At 37.4% G+C, this 13930-nt stretch overlaps 1 protein-coding gene across 3 annotated transcripts in view; it reads right to left on the bottom strand.

The window, feature by feature from the left end:
* Window positions 1–13930, bottom strand: part of LOC150087647 (rab GTPase-activating protein 1-like) — a 298662-nt gene that overhangs the window by 191063 nt on the left and 93669 nt on the right. The gene's annotated exons all lie outside the window — the stretch shown is intronic.

Raw genomic sequence — 13930 nt, 5'->3', positions numbered from 1 at the left:
AATTTCGAGAATCTTGTAAAAGGCACAGAATTTGTATATATATAAAGCAACCATGCCAAATCGATCTTTGGACTCCTGCCAAATAACAGGGAAACCGAAAGATTTAGCATCTCCCCCTCCCCAACTACCACCACCATATTCTCCAAAGGCGGATTTTCGTCCATCAAAACAAACAAACCGATCAGAGAAAACTTGCAATTTATGGACATAATGCATATGAGTGGATGAAGTTATTCTCGGACAGTGGACATAGTGTTTTTTTTTTTTAGGTGGTGTCAGTGGTTTCCCACAAAATTGCGCTTAGTGGCACGGTGAAGATACAAGACTCTGCAAAGCCAGATGGGTGAGTGTTGTGTTGGATACCGTAAGTTTAGTGTTGATGTGTTGTTCGTCTGATCTCTTAGTTACTAGGAGGCGCGATCACCAAAGAAGGCACCTCCCAGCATCCGTCCACGACACAAGGAGCCAGGCCAGGAGCGAATAAGAATGTCTGATGAGGCTGGCCCATGGCAGAGCCAGGGACAAGTCCCAAATGAAAAGAAAAATTGAGACAGTGGAAGAAAGGGAATCAAAGGTGAAAGGGGGGGGGGCACAAAGAAAGAGATGTCTGAAGCGAGTAGCTGTGAAAACTTGTAGTAGGTGGGTTACCCTCAAGAAGGGTGGAGTGGGATAAGAGAGTAAGAGTGCCGAAACGTGCATAGATAGACTTCTAAGGAGTATTTCTGAGGTAGCCACATGCTGGAGATCATAAACTATTTCACTGACAGGTGGTTTCCTCGTCTAAAGAATCAGGGTCGGTGATGTTTCATCCAAGAGGGAGTCTAAGAGGGGCTCTAGAAGGTGGTGAGAGGTGAGCATTCTGTCAGGACACCACGCCAGTAAATTCAATCTCAAAGGCATGTGTTGGGTCGACCTGCTCAAAGAGTTTTCACAATGGGGAATCCAGCATGTATTTTAGATAGACAGGAGTATTTCTGAGGCAGCCGCATGCTGGAGATCATAATCTATATCACTGACAGGTGGTTTCCTCATCTAAAGAAACAAGGTCGGTGATGTTTCATCCAAGGGGGAGTCTAAGAAGCTCTGTTTCATCCACGAGGGGGCTCTGGAAAGTGGTGGTGGTAAATTCAATCTCAAAGTCATGTGTTGGGTCGACCTGCTCAAAGAGTTTTCACAATGGGGAATCCAGCATGTATTTTATCCTGCCTGGCATGCCAGGCCAGCAAGTAGATGTCCTACCCCAAGTGGGATTATCAGGTGTGGAAGTCATCCACTTGGCAATTGGGCCCGCCGAATTATCCCACTCAGAGGTTCAAATATTTGTCATATCTCACAAGGTTCCCTTCTGGGATCCCAAGCTCAAGGGCCATTGTCAGAAAAGTATCTAGTATTAGTATTAGAAATGGCCACATAGTGCAAGGAAGCCTATGGCTTATGCTGCACCAGCCAAAAAAATAATAATAATAAATAAATAAATAATAATAATAAAATAACAAAAAAAAATAAAATGATAATGAAATAATAATAAGATGAAAAAAATTTTAAAATAATAATAATTAATAAATAAGAGAAAAGGAAATGGACAACCTATGCATTTCCCCTCCTCCTGTAGGTAATTATCCAGCTGACCTTTGTATTTCCTCAAATTGTCAGCCTCTACCACCCATGTAGGTAACTTATTCCAGTAATTTATAATTCGCTGGCTAAAATAAAACTTCCTGAAATCCAGTCTAAATTTTAAATTAGGGCCCCTAGTTGTAGAATCATTTCTAACCGTGAAAATTTCGTGTCATTCATTTTGCTTATGCCTCTCAGAGCCTTAAATACTTCAATCAAGTCTCCTCTAAGGAGCTTAGTTTCCAAGCTCTGCAACCCAGATATTCGAAGTCATTCCTCATATGGACGTCCTTTTGCTGACCTTACCAGACGAGTTACCCGTCTCTGGACCCTTTCAAGAAGCTCAATGTCTTTCTTTAGGTGCGGTCTTCATACCTAAACACAGTATTTCAAGTGTACTCTAATATTAGCCTTATAGAATGGGATTATGACGTCCTTATCTCTACTAGCAATTGTTCGATACATCTTCGATAGGGCACCATGGGTCTTCCTTGCAACCTGTCTACAATGCTCAAAGAATTTAAAGTCTGGCCGTATCGTAACACCCAAGTCCCTTTCCTTCACTACCGACTTTAATTCAACTTCGCCAAGTGTATAAGTTATTTTGGGATTACTGTTCCCCAGGTGCAATACCTTACATTTTGCTGGATTAAAGTATAGCTGCCATTTTTCTGACCATCTCTGAATTCTATCTAGGTCATTCTGAAGAAGCTCTGCTTGGCGGCGATCATTAACTACTCTACCAATCTTTACATTATCTGCAAATTTAGACATCACGCCCTCTATCCTTTCATCGATGTCATTTATGAAAGTCAAAAACAACAGTGGGCCTAATATTGATCCTTGGGGAACCCTACTTCTTACATCAACCCAATCCGATGAATAACCATTTATCACAACTCTCTGCTTCCTGCCCTGAAGCCACCAGCTATCCATCTAAGGACTTTCCCTGTGATTCCAACCTGTTCCAGCTTATAAAGTAACCGCTCATGTGGGACTGAGTCAAATGCTTTGCTGAAATCCAAATAAATAATCTTGAAATTATTCCCAGTCTAGCTTTTGAGTGACTCTGTCAAAATAGGTAACCAGATTAGTTAAACATGATTTTCCCTTTACAAAACCATGCTGAGTATCCTTCAGACTTCCATTTCTATCTAAATGATCCTGAACTCCAACTTTGATCATTGTCTCCATGATTTTCCCCTACTTCTGAAGTTAGACTAACCGGCCGGTAATTTCCCACTTCACTCTTAGAACCGCACTTATGTATTGAAGATGCATTGGCACTTTTCTAATCCAACGGAATCACTTCAGAATACAGTGATTCTCGCATAATTAGCCTCAATGGTTGACTTGCCGTCTCCCTTAAGATTATACGGTTATATGCTTTAAGATTATACGGTTATATGCTTTAAGATTATATGCCATCAACCACAGGAGCCGCACCGGCATGTAGGCTCGAAAGTTTTTTTATTAAATAAAAAAGTTTATTTATTAAATTATTTTATTATATCATTAATTATATTTTTTTTCAACTTCAGCGTTATCTAATACTGTCCCACGTCCATTACATAAGGGTCCAATCCGGTTTGTTCTTCTATTCTTTGCATTTATATATGTGAAGAGTTGCTTTCTCCCCCCACCTTTGCTCTCTTTGCCAGCGATTTTTCATAATCTCCCTTTGCCAGCCTAACTAATAAAAAAAAAAATCTCCCATGTCACCTAACCATTCCCTCCAATAATGTCTAGTTTTTCCTTGAATTTATCCAAACTGCCCCCTTCCATAGCAAATGGATGTTTCTTCCAACAATCAACTATCCTTCCTCATTTTGAACTTATGTCCCCTCATGTCTGATCTGACACTATTACAGACTTTATCCAACTTGGAATCTTCCTCATGGAGTATTTTTTAAAGGTATATAAGCATTCAAGCATTGTGATTAATGTTTAAATGGTATACCATAGTTCAATTGTATTCGCTCTCAGTGAGATATCTACCCAGTTAATAGAGGCCATGTAGCACCTTAGGTGGTAGTAATTTCCTTTCTTCAAGTTATAACCCATTCCTTTGCCTTTAACTACTGTTATCTCTCTCTCTTCATCGTCAACCGCAGAACTCCGTGATCACTTCCTGTTACTGGTTCCTGTACTGTCAGCCCATTTATGTCATCTGGTTCTTGGGTGTTGATGAAGTCTAGAGTATTGTTTTCCCTAGTACTTTCCCTGAATTTACCTGGAATGACCAGGTCAGCAAGAGTGGAGATCCAGTTGTAGATTGGAGATTTCATCCACGGAGTTGATTGTGATATATCTGGTTCAGGTAGATGGAATGTTCTACTATGGTGGTTGTGGGAGAGCAGTCAACAAGTTCCTTCACCGCTTGAACACTTTGTAGCGAAATTAAAAGCAAAGAATGCTGTCTTTGTTGCAATTAGGGAGTGGACAGGTTATAGGTTTTTTAATTCTCTCCACCACTCGAGCTCTATGTGTAGTGGCATTTCTCTTCGTTCATGAAAAGAAAATCTGGGCCAACGTACCCCTAAAAATGCACATAGGGTTCGAGGATCCGTTCTTAGTACAGTTCTCGCGCAGTACCCTTATCAAAAACATGAGAGGGATGTGGCAGCTGATCATTATATCGCTCCACACGAGAACATGACTCCATCTTACTGTCCCTTTCTCTAATATTGGAGGGATGGTACCGCATTCCTCGTTGTCTGTCTGTGCGTGTAGTGAAATAAATAAATGCAGTAGTATCGTCACCGTCCTCCCCACACCGGGTGGAAAAGGCCCAGGTTCGAATCCCGTCTGTGACACGAATAACTTTTATGGGTTTTTTTTTTTTTCACTCCGTGGCTAAGTTTGTCGGTCTCAGGAGTAGATGGCAAGGTTTTCCCCCGGAACCAGGAGTTTTTCTTCCAGCAAAGCAGAAAATCTACCGGAATATACACAGACACAATACAGATTGGTAGTTGAAGTGAGTCCCTAGGTGATCTTAATATAATAATATAATAGTATTCCTATAATATTATTCCCATATAATAGTATAATAGTATTCCCATATGAAATAACATCTGGAATCTGCCTGTAGGCTAAAACGGGACACGTTAAAAGAGCAGAACTGTACCCCATTTTTCAGGGCTCCAAGTGACATTTCATGGCACCAGTTTCGATGAGCTCTGCAGTGGTTTGGGGTTAGTGGGATACAAACCACTGGTTTCATAGTTGCATAGAGTCCACTTGAATTGAGTCTTTTTAAGAGAGTCCGGTTGAAAAATGTTTTCACTTGCGACCTCAGCAACGTCAAAAGATAGTTGACGACAGGACGTCGCAGGGTTCCGTCTTGCTGTTAGAGCCAGATAGCGGTCCTTTTGGTTGCGTAGCCCTCAAGCGACCATGGTCAGCTCTTAATTTAATGGTTCCTGTCTCCTGCAACTGTTTCAATAGTGTTGAAACGAGACTGTGTGACACATTACGCCAACATGCCACCTCCGCCCTCGGCTGTCCGGCTTTAAGTCGTCCAACGGCCCGCCATCTCAAAGAATCATCTGAAGGACGATGACTTGTCATCCTCAGTACTGGATTTGTGACTATCCCACTGAGCAAACCAAAAGACGGGACTGAAGTGAATGTGGTCGAAACCCGTGTTTTTATAAGCCTGAATAATTTGCATAATGTGCTGCTCTGTAAAGTGGAAGTTCGATTTCTATTAGATACTAGGAATTTGCATACCAGGATGCCTATTATATCAAATATTCGCGTTTGGCGACACTGTTCATAATAAAATATTCTGAAAAACATTTTGTTCTGTTAATTTTGCCGAGCAGTGTAGTATTAGCAAGAATTACTCGAGCTGTGTTTGAATTGACGTCTGCACACAAAATACTGAAATATTATTGTATTTTCGCCCATATGTCCTTCTCTGATACAAGACCCATCCCCGAGTATAAACTAGAGGATTGTAAAAAAAAAAAAAAAAAACCCTTCTGCATGTTACAGCGACTGTAAGGCGCCTCCGTAGCCAGGTGGGAAGGAGTAGCAGTGCGTAGCACACGCTTCTTGATTAGACCGGGGTTCGAGCCCGTCACCACCAAATACGGAGGATGTGGAAAGGTCAGGGAATGACCACCGCATATCCCCGAGCAATATGGCCTTAGTTGCTAATGCTCCTAAAAACCAAATAATAAACATGTGGTCAAACAAACAATTGCGACTGTAAATGGCACTTCTTCAACTGTTTGCTCTACACTAGGTGGAAAATACCCGAGTTCGAGTCCCATCGATGACGGGAGGAATTTTTATGGGTCTTTTTCACAACGTGGCTGAGTGAGTCAGTCTCAGCCGAGGGTAGCATGGTTTTATTTTCCAGGAACCTCAGATTTTTCGTCCAGCAAACAGAAAATCTACCTCAGAACATACAAAATTTACACACAATATACAAGGAGCAACATGGCCTTAGCTGCCGATGCTCCAACAACAACGTTTACGTTAGGATTAGTATTAGTAATAGCCAGGGTCGGGCAAAGGCACTTTGGAACCCGGATGCAAAAGGGATTAGGGGGTATAGTTTATTTATGTTGAGACTTTAATGGCGCCTTCGATTGGGGTGGCCCCCTTAGATCGAGGGTACTGGCACGGTGCATCTAATGTACCCCATATTTGCACAGCCCTAGTAATGGCGTATGATGCATGAAAGCAGGGTTATAAAGCGTCAGCCAAAAAAAAAAAAAAAAAGAAAATCTCCCATGTCACATAACCATTCCCTCCAATAATGTCTAGTTTTTCCTTGAATTTATCCAAACTGCCCGCTTCCATAGCAAATGGATGTTTCTTCCAACAATCAACTATCCTTCCTCATTTTGAACTTATGTCCCCTCATGTCTGATCTGAGGAAGAGGAATAATGCCATCAGGATTTGAGCTTGCTCAATCCATTCAGAGCCTTAACACTTGTGTTAGACTAGACTGCAGGAAGTTTTATTTTAGTTTGCTAAAGTAAAATCGCTAATTGATAACTTGCTCATCGACCTGAAGTCGATGAGCAAGTTATCAATTAGTGGAATAAGTTACCTACATGGGTGGTTGAGGCTGACAGTTTGGGGTAGTTCAAAGGACAGCTGGATGGTTACATGCAGGAGAAGGGAAAGCATAGGTTGTCTATTTCCTTTTATTTTATTATTTATTATTTATTTTATTTAATTTTATTATTATTTTACACTTTTTGTTTATGGCTTAAGGCTTATGCTGCACGCATAAGCCTTAAACTTCCTTGTACCCATATGGCCATTACTAATACTAATACTATTACACACCTCAATTAGATCACCTAGCAGGTGCTGTAATTTGCAGAACTGAAGTCTTTCTTGGTAAGACCACCCTTTTGTTCCGTTCACAAATCTCGTTGGCCTTCTCGGCACCCGTTACAGAAGTTCTACATCTTCCTAAAATGAGGCCTCTAGACCTATAGGCAGTATTCAAGATGAAGCATAACCATTGCCTTTTACAATGGGGTAATCACCTCCGCGTCCCTGCTAGCAGTTTTCCTGTATGTCATTGTGCTCTAATATTTGCATAACATACATTTCCACAATTATTCGTGTGAGTTTTAAGCTCCAAGGCAGCTAAGTCCACGAGATACTCGTATATTCTGTAACTTTTTTCTTTTCTTTTCTTTTTTTTTTTTTTTTTTTTTACCCCGGTCAACTTCCTAAGCAGTTTCTGTGGTCGTATTTTAGGTCAATGAGGCTTTTGATATAAATCGTGCTTGCTAATCACATTGAGCAAATACGGAAGGGACTGCGATTTATTATCTTTTCTATTCTTAGTGGTTTTGTACTTATCATGAATTTAAACAATGAGATGTCTGCACGGAAAAATTTAAATCGCCAATATGGCTTATAAAAAAAGAAAAAAAAAAACAAGATATGACGATACTCGTAATAAAGATGCTTTATAAATAATATTATAATACTGTCCTCTCTGTGCTACACGTTCCAAGACCAACTGTTTACAAATAATCCAATCAGGGCTCATTATTATACTCGACAATAGGGACCCTGGGGATTTAAGGCCAACAAATTTTTGTAATGATAGCTAAGTAAATATCCAAATAATTTATTTGTGATGAAATATAATTACAAGAAGATATATATTTATAATATATAATTTTATTCTGCGCAACGTATATAGGGTGGTGGGTACAGTTGTTGTTGGAGGATTTTAACAACTTAGGCCATGTGCATTCTGTGGTCGATTTGCTGTTTGTTGGAAGAAAAACTCAAGTTTCCAGAAGAAAAAATAATGCTACACTCGCCCGAGACCGACTAACTCAGCCACATTGTGAAAAAGGCCCACAAAAATTCTTCACATCATCGACAGTATTCGGACTCAGGTTTTTTCCAACCGTTGTCGGGAAGATGGCGATTCTTCCATCAACTGTACTATCCACGAGGACCAGCAAAGGGGGTAGGGAAGGGAACGGAATATAAAAAATATGTGGAAACCACGAATCGCCTAGAAATGAAATTAGGAAAAAACAATTTCTGGACTGGTGTCACACAAACGTTTTCAGCTCAGTGCTCCTGATTCTTACTTATCAGCGAACCTCCATAAAAAAAAAAAAAAAAATAGTATTTTATTATTATTATTCTAAAATAACAGCACATTCTCTAAAACTCTCTCTCTCTCTCTCATATCTTTTTGATATCTAATCTTTTTCTCTCTGGCGAGAATCATCGTCAGAGATTACAGTAACGTTTACCTGTCACAGAACATATTTCGAGATCACGTGTTCCAAACTCCCTCGAAGAATAGTATAGTTATGAAGTTTGATGTGCATTACACCAAACCTAAGATGGCTGGGGAGGAATTTTGTGGATAACACATGAAAGCCATTGTTTCCCATGCGCGAAAGTTATTCAAACTGCTGCTTGGCAGAAAATGAATCCTCATTAGTCCTTAAGATGTCCAAGTCGGCCAGCTCTATCCACCAAAAAATCAATCAGTGAGTGGGGTATTGTTGGGATCATGTGGAATTAACTGATTTTCGCCGATGGTACCACTCCAAATGGACTAGCGGGCAAGTGTGCAATTGAAGTGTTACTACCTGAAACCTTACAGTGATTTCACCAACTGCTGTCGCAACTGAATAGAGTTTTCTGCTGGGAACTGCAGATAAAGTACCCGTTTCTTCGAATCTCCTCATCATATTGCTCACTCCATTTTGGGAAAGAGTCTTTTAAAGGGTTTTTTTTTTTTTTTTTTCAAACAGCATAATCAGGACATGCTGTTTGAAAAAAAACTGCTGATTTGATAAAAGAGCTTTACTATTCAGTTGTAGTGTTCATATGAGGAACAAGCGCCACTGCTGTTAAAACAGTTTAAATTATTAATACAGTTAATTATTTTTTTTTCGAGAGTGTGTTTACAGAACGATCTGCATGTTACGAGAGCTAAAAGGCCAGTTTAAGCCATGAGAAGGGGTGCCTTACTCCTATGTCTTAGATGAGCTACAGCTCCTACTGAAAAGATCATTAATTAAAATTTCATCCAGTGTCCAACAGGATTTGAACCCATGGTGTTTTTCACCTACAGGTAGCTAAATCTGTAGTAAGCTATCATTTTTTTTTTTTTTTTTTTTTTAGGGTTCACTAATTTTGGAAAAAAAAAAAAAGAAAAAAGTCTAAATCTAACATGGGATCAACGAATTCGCCGAATTCAGGATTTTTTTTTTAACGAAATGGGGCTTGCGCAAGTCCCCCCCCCCCTTTTTATTAATTTTATTACATATATGCCCTATATAAGTCCCCTCCCTACTCCACCACACTTCTGATTAAAACATTATTACACATCTACGAGATGGAATTTAATACTGTACAACGATTTTTATATAACGAATTTCTTTCAAATTAGTAGATTTTAAGACAAACTGAAGAAATTCACAATTATTGGTGATTGCATAATTTAAAATTGATTTTGATTTTTTTTTTTTTTTTTTTTTTGAAATCGTTAAGTATAGTTTGAGTAAGAAATGTGGTTGCAGACAAGTCCAGGGTGGCTTTGTCCATGCAGACTAACTAGAGCAACAAAAAAACACGGCATATATCTATCTACCTATGGGGTTTGGATGATGGAGGTAGCGCTGATTTCATGGTTCGGTAAGGCGCCAGAGGCTGGCAGCTAATCTAGGACGCTTCTCGACTAGTCATCTGTGAACTACATTTAACAACTAAATAAAACACAGCGGCACCGATAATTTTGCACGGCAATCAAAGTAAAGATTTGTTTCACTTTAAAAGTTTCAACGAAAGAAGATAAAGATATAAATCAGTAATGGACTGCATTGTACCTTATCAGGCATTGCAATCCACAGACCTTCTCTGACTTTGCTGAAAAAAAGTAGGGGAGGAATCCCCCCTCTCTCTCTCTCTTAGTCTGTTGGATGAAAGCCAATATCACTAACTTTGCTATAATGCTAACTCCCAGAACTTCACCGACCACGATATACATCATTACTATGACATTAAATATATTGCCACAGCACCAGTACTGTGTGTTTGTGCGTGTGTGAGTGCATGCTTTAAACCGCCCTGGTCAGTTGTGCACAAAACGTACATTTGTAAATATTTCTTTCTTACTTTTTATTTATTTCATCAAGTTATGGGTATAGATTGTGTAATTTTAAGGAAATCCTTGAAAATGCTTCAGGAGAGATTAAACAATTCAAAAAATTCCTTTGAAAACCTCTGCACAGCATAGATTATTTCACTTCCGCATTATTTATCTTCATTGCTGAGAAATTAATAGATGTAGAGTATTAATACTTGGAATAATAAACTGATTACTGTTATAATTAAATTAAATTAAAACAAATAAATAGAAGTACACCGCAGATTGCACTAATCCCCAGGACATGCAATTACTGTATCTATAACCTAACAGAGTGTACAGGTTGAAAACCCTCAGTTTTCTTGATCAGTGACCGAAAATTGAACATAATCTTTTTCACACTTCGTATAAAAAAGGTCGTGAAACTACTCTGTTCCTTGCTATAACCACCATTAACCCACAAACCGGATGGAAAAGAACTGAGTTCGAATTCTGCCAATGGCACAATGAATTTCAAGGACATTTTTCACTGCGTGGCTGAGTTAGTTGGTCTACAGCCAGGGTAGCATGGATTTGCTCCCGGAAACGGGTTTTTCGTTCAGCAGGCATACGAGTATCTATCACATAAAAAAAAAAATTAAAAAAAAATACAGACATAATATATGTATACTACCACTAAAACCTAACACATTGAAAACTATTAATATTAAATATTAATTAAATTAACTTAATAAAGTATTCCAGGTGGGATTGAAATGATTTAAATCGGTAGCTCAATTATTCATTTAAAAGAAAGGGCCACTCATTACGTATGAGTAAAAAAAAAAAAAAAAAAAATAGATGGAATTCATTATGAAAGGAATGAATTTTTAATATCATTTACTTTTCCTTATACGCAGTTTCAACAGTAATGTAATTAATGCACTAGCTCATTAAAATGAATAAATAATAATAAATAAAGATTAAAAACCAGGCAATATTAAAATATTATTAAAAGTTAGAAAAATAATTGGAACAACTGAATTACCCACACTTTAAAACTTACAAGTGGAAGAATAAATAAATAAGGGCATACCGAGGAAAAGATGTCAAGGTATTGTGAAGAAAAAAGATAATAAACAATAAAGATTAATCTTTGGACCCAACAAGCAACTCTCATTACAGACCACAATATACAGGAAGTCAACACACTTCCTCCTCAGTGTTATGTTTCATTACCGCTGTCTGGAGAAGCTTGCCTCATACGGAAATGGATAGTCAAATGGTCAAGACTGATTCTTTTAATAACTGTTCCATAAATAAAATAATTAATATTCTTGTTGCAGCTTTCAAATAACGAGTTTCAAATGACAGATATTATCAGTTGCAATTAATGAATGTATGTTGGAACAAGAATCTTGATAAAGCAGTCCTGGTAAAGAAACTAGATTTCACAGAAATAACTAATCAGGCTATTACAAGGAAATTTTTGAGATGCAAGCTATCTGAAAAGTTTTTAAGGTATTTTTTGAACTTCACAACCATTTTTGTAGGTGTGAAGATTGAGAAAGTTGTTTGTAGATAACAGCATGTGAAAGGCGACTTCATATGAAATAGGCTTAATATAAAACATTTTAAAACTAATAAAACTCTCAAAAAAACCAAATTAATAAAGTCAATACATCGAACGTTTAATCAAAATTAATAAAGTCAATACATTGAACGTTTAATAAGTTACAACGTAACAGTTTTATTATGAAGAAAACATAAAAAATATATAACAAAAACGTCTAAGGAAACTTACAGTAACTTAAAAAACGCAGCCATTCGCTACTAGTGCCCTCTTAGATATGAAAAACGTATTAAAATAAAAGCAAAATTGAACATTTTGTAGAGATTTGCATTTAAAAATAATAATAATAAATAAAATTATGACAAAGCAGTCTTCGGCTACATTGAGACATGTTTATCCTAGGAAATTTAGATAAACACGGCAGCTTATGCACAGTTAAATTTCCTTTTTGTTTAAAACCATTAAAATCATTTTAATGTTGGTGTAATGTAAAACTCTCTGGAAGGCTTCATTCCTTTATCAAGGAAACCTCTGGGAACTCATTCCAACAGGTTGGAAAAATTTTATTTCGAGTTTTAATTTGCATCCCACGAGAAAGTAACAATTGATATGTTGAATATGATACTTGATATGATCCTTTTATAACTAGTAGATTTTTAATCAATGTGGCAATGTGTGGTAATGATATCAGAAGAGTAAAGATAGTAATAGATGGAAAGTTCATTGAACAAGTAACGGAATTTAAATATTTAGGAAACAGGATTTCAGAATTTGGAAAGGGCATGGAATACAAATTGAAAACTTACAATAGAATGAATGGAATAATAAAAAGAAATTTTGGCAAACAAATGACAATATAACATAATAGAAGAAATATAAAATTACCAATTAAATTGGAAAGAATATGTAGAGAAAATGAATAGGGAGAGACTACCAAATTAGCAATGAATTACAAACACATTGGAAAAAAGAAACATAGGGCGTCCAGAAAGAGATGGATCGAACAGTTCTTGGAAGAGAATTAATGGTACAGGCTTCATAAGCCCAAAATCCACTAAGTTCAAGAAGAAGAAGAAGACTTTTAATGAAAAAATAGCTGTTTTATTTTTAAATTAAAATTTGAATTAAATTTTAAAAATTAAATTCAGATAATTAGCTAGAAGAAAAATCATTGATTAAAATTACTTTGATTGCCGTTACCGTAATGGTTCAAATAACCGAATTATCATCCAAAATGCAATGTTTCGATTAAGTTGTTTTTTTTATTTTTTCACAAAAAATAAAGTGGCTAACTGTTTGTCATCTGCATTTGCGTGTTGTCGTTTGTGTTTTTGTTCTTTTCTCTTCAGTTACGCAGTTACGTAAAAAAATAAAAAAATCGGTCCCGCTTTCTGACAGCTCATAGCAAAAATATGCGTTGGGATATGTAAATTGTGACAGAAGATTTGGACACAGGAAACTGTAATTTTCAGAAAAGAATAGTCTTTAATAGAGTTTTGAAAGAAGAGAACTGCCACTTTGGTCATTTAACCTGTTTCCAGAACTTTCCAGTTGAGCTACGACTGAAGGTCACCTACATAATGCATTAGTTTCGGTTGTTGATTCTTTTCTGTATATAATGCGTTGACCCATCCCCTGCTGTCCCCTTTATTTTTCTTTTGGCAACGACCACGCTGAATGCCGTGGACCCTTACGTAATTCTATAGTGATGATGACCGGAGATGAACTGGAGCTGGTTACGCTGGCTAGTTCCTTTTCTGAGGTCGCGAATCGTTATCAGCCACGGTTAACAATTATCAAAAAGATAAATAGCTAAGAATTGCTAACTGAAATAGTCTCTTGTATCTGGAGGAAAACACGTACGCAAAGGCTGCAGCTGGCCTGATATCCTTCTTAATTTTAAACAAAATAGCATTGTATTTATGGTTCAAAAATTAATTAACAGATTAGAATGATAGATACCCACAGTTTAGTGTACATGCTGACAACTGATTACTAAGAAGGAGAAATAAATTTAAATTGAGTACAGGTGATTGTAAAACAATGTCCAAAAATTTTTCTTTAGTCAAAGAGTGACTGACTATTGGAATAACCATCCACCGCAGTTGTGAAGGTTGAAAGTCTATGTAAATTTAAGAAGGAATTAGAAAATCCT

The sequence above is a fragment of the Mastigoproctus giganteus genome, chromosome 3 (assembly GCF_048544385.1).
Source record: "Mastigoproctus giganteus isolate SK-2022 chromosome 3, ASM4854438v1, whole genome shotgun sequence".
Classification (NCBI taxonomy): Eukaryota; Metazoa; Arthropoda; class Arachnida; order Uropygi; family Thelyphonidae; genus Mastigoproctus; species Mastigoproctus giganteus.
The sequence above is the reverse complement of the archived record's forward strand: the minus strand, read 5'-3'. Positions and strand labels throughout refer to the sequence as shown.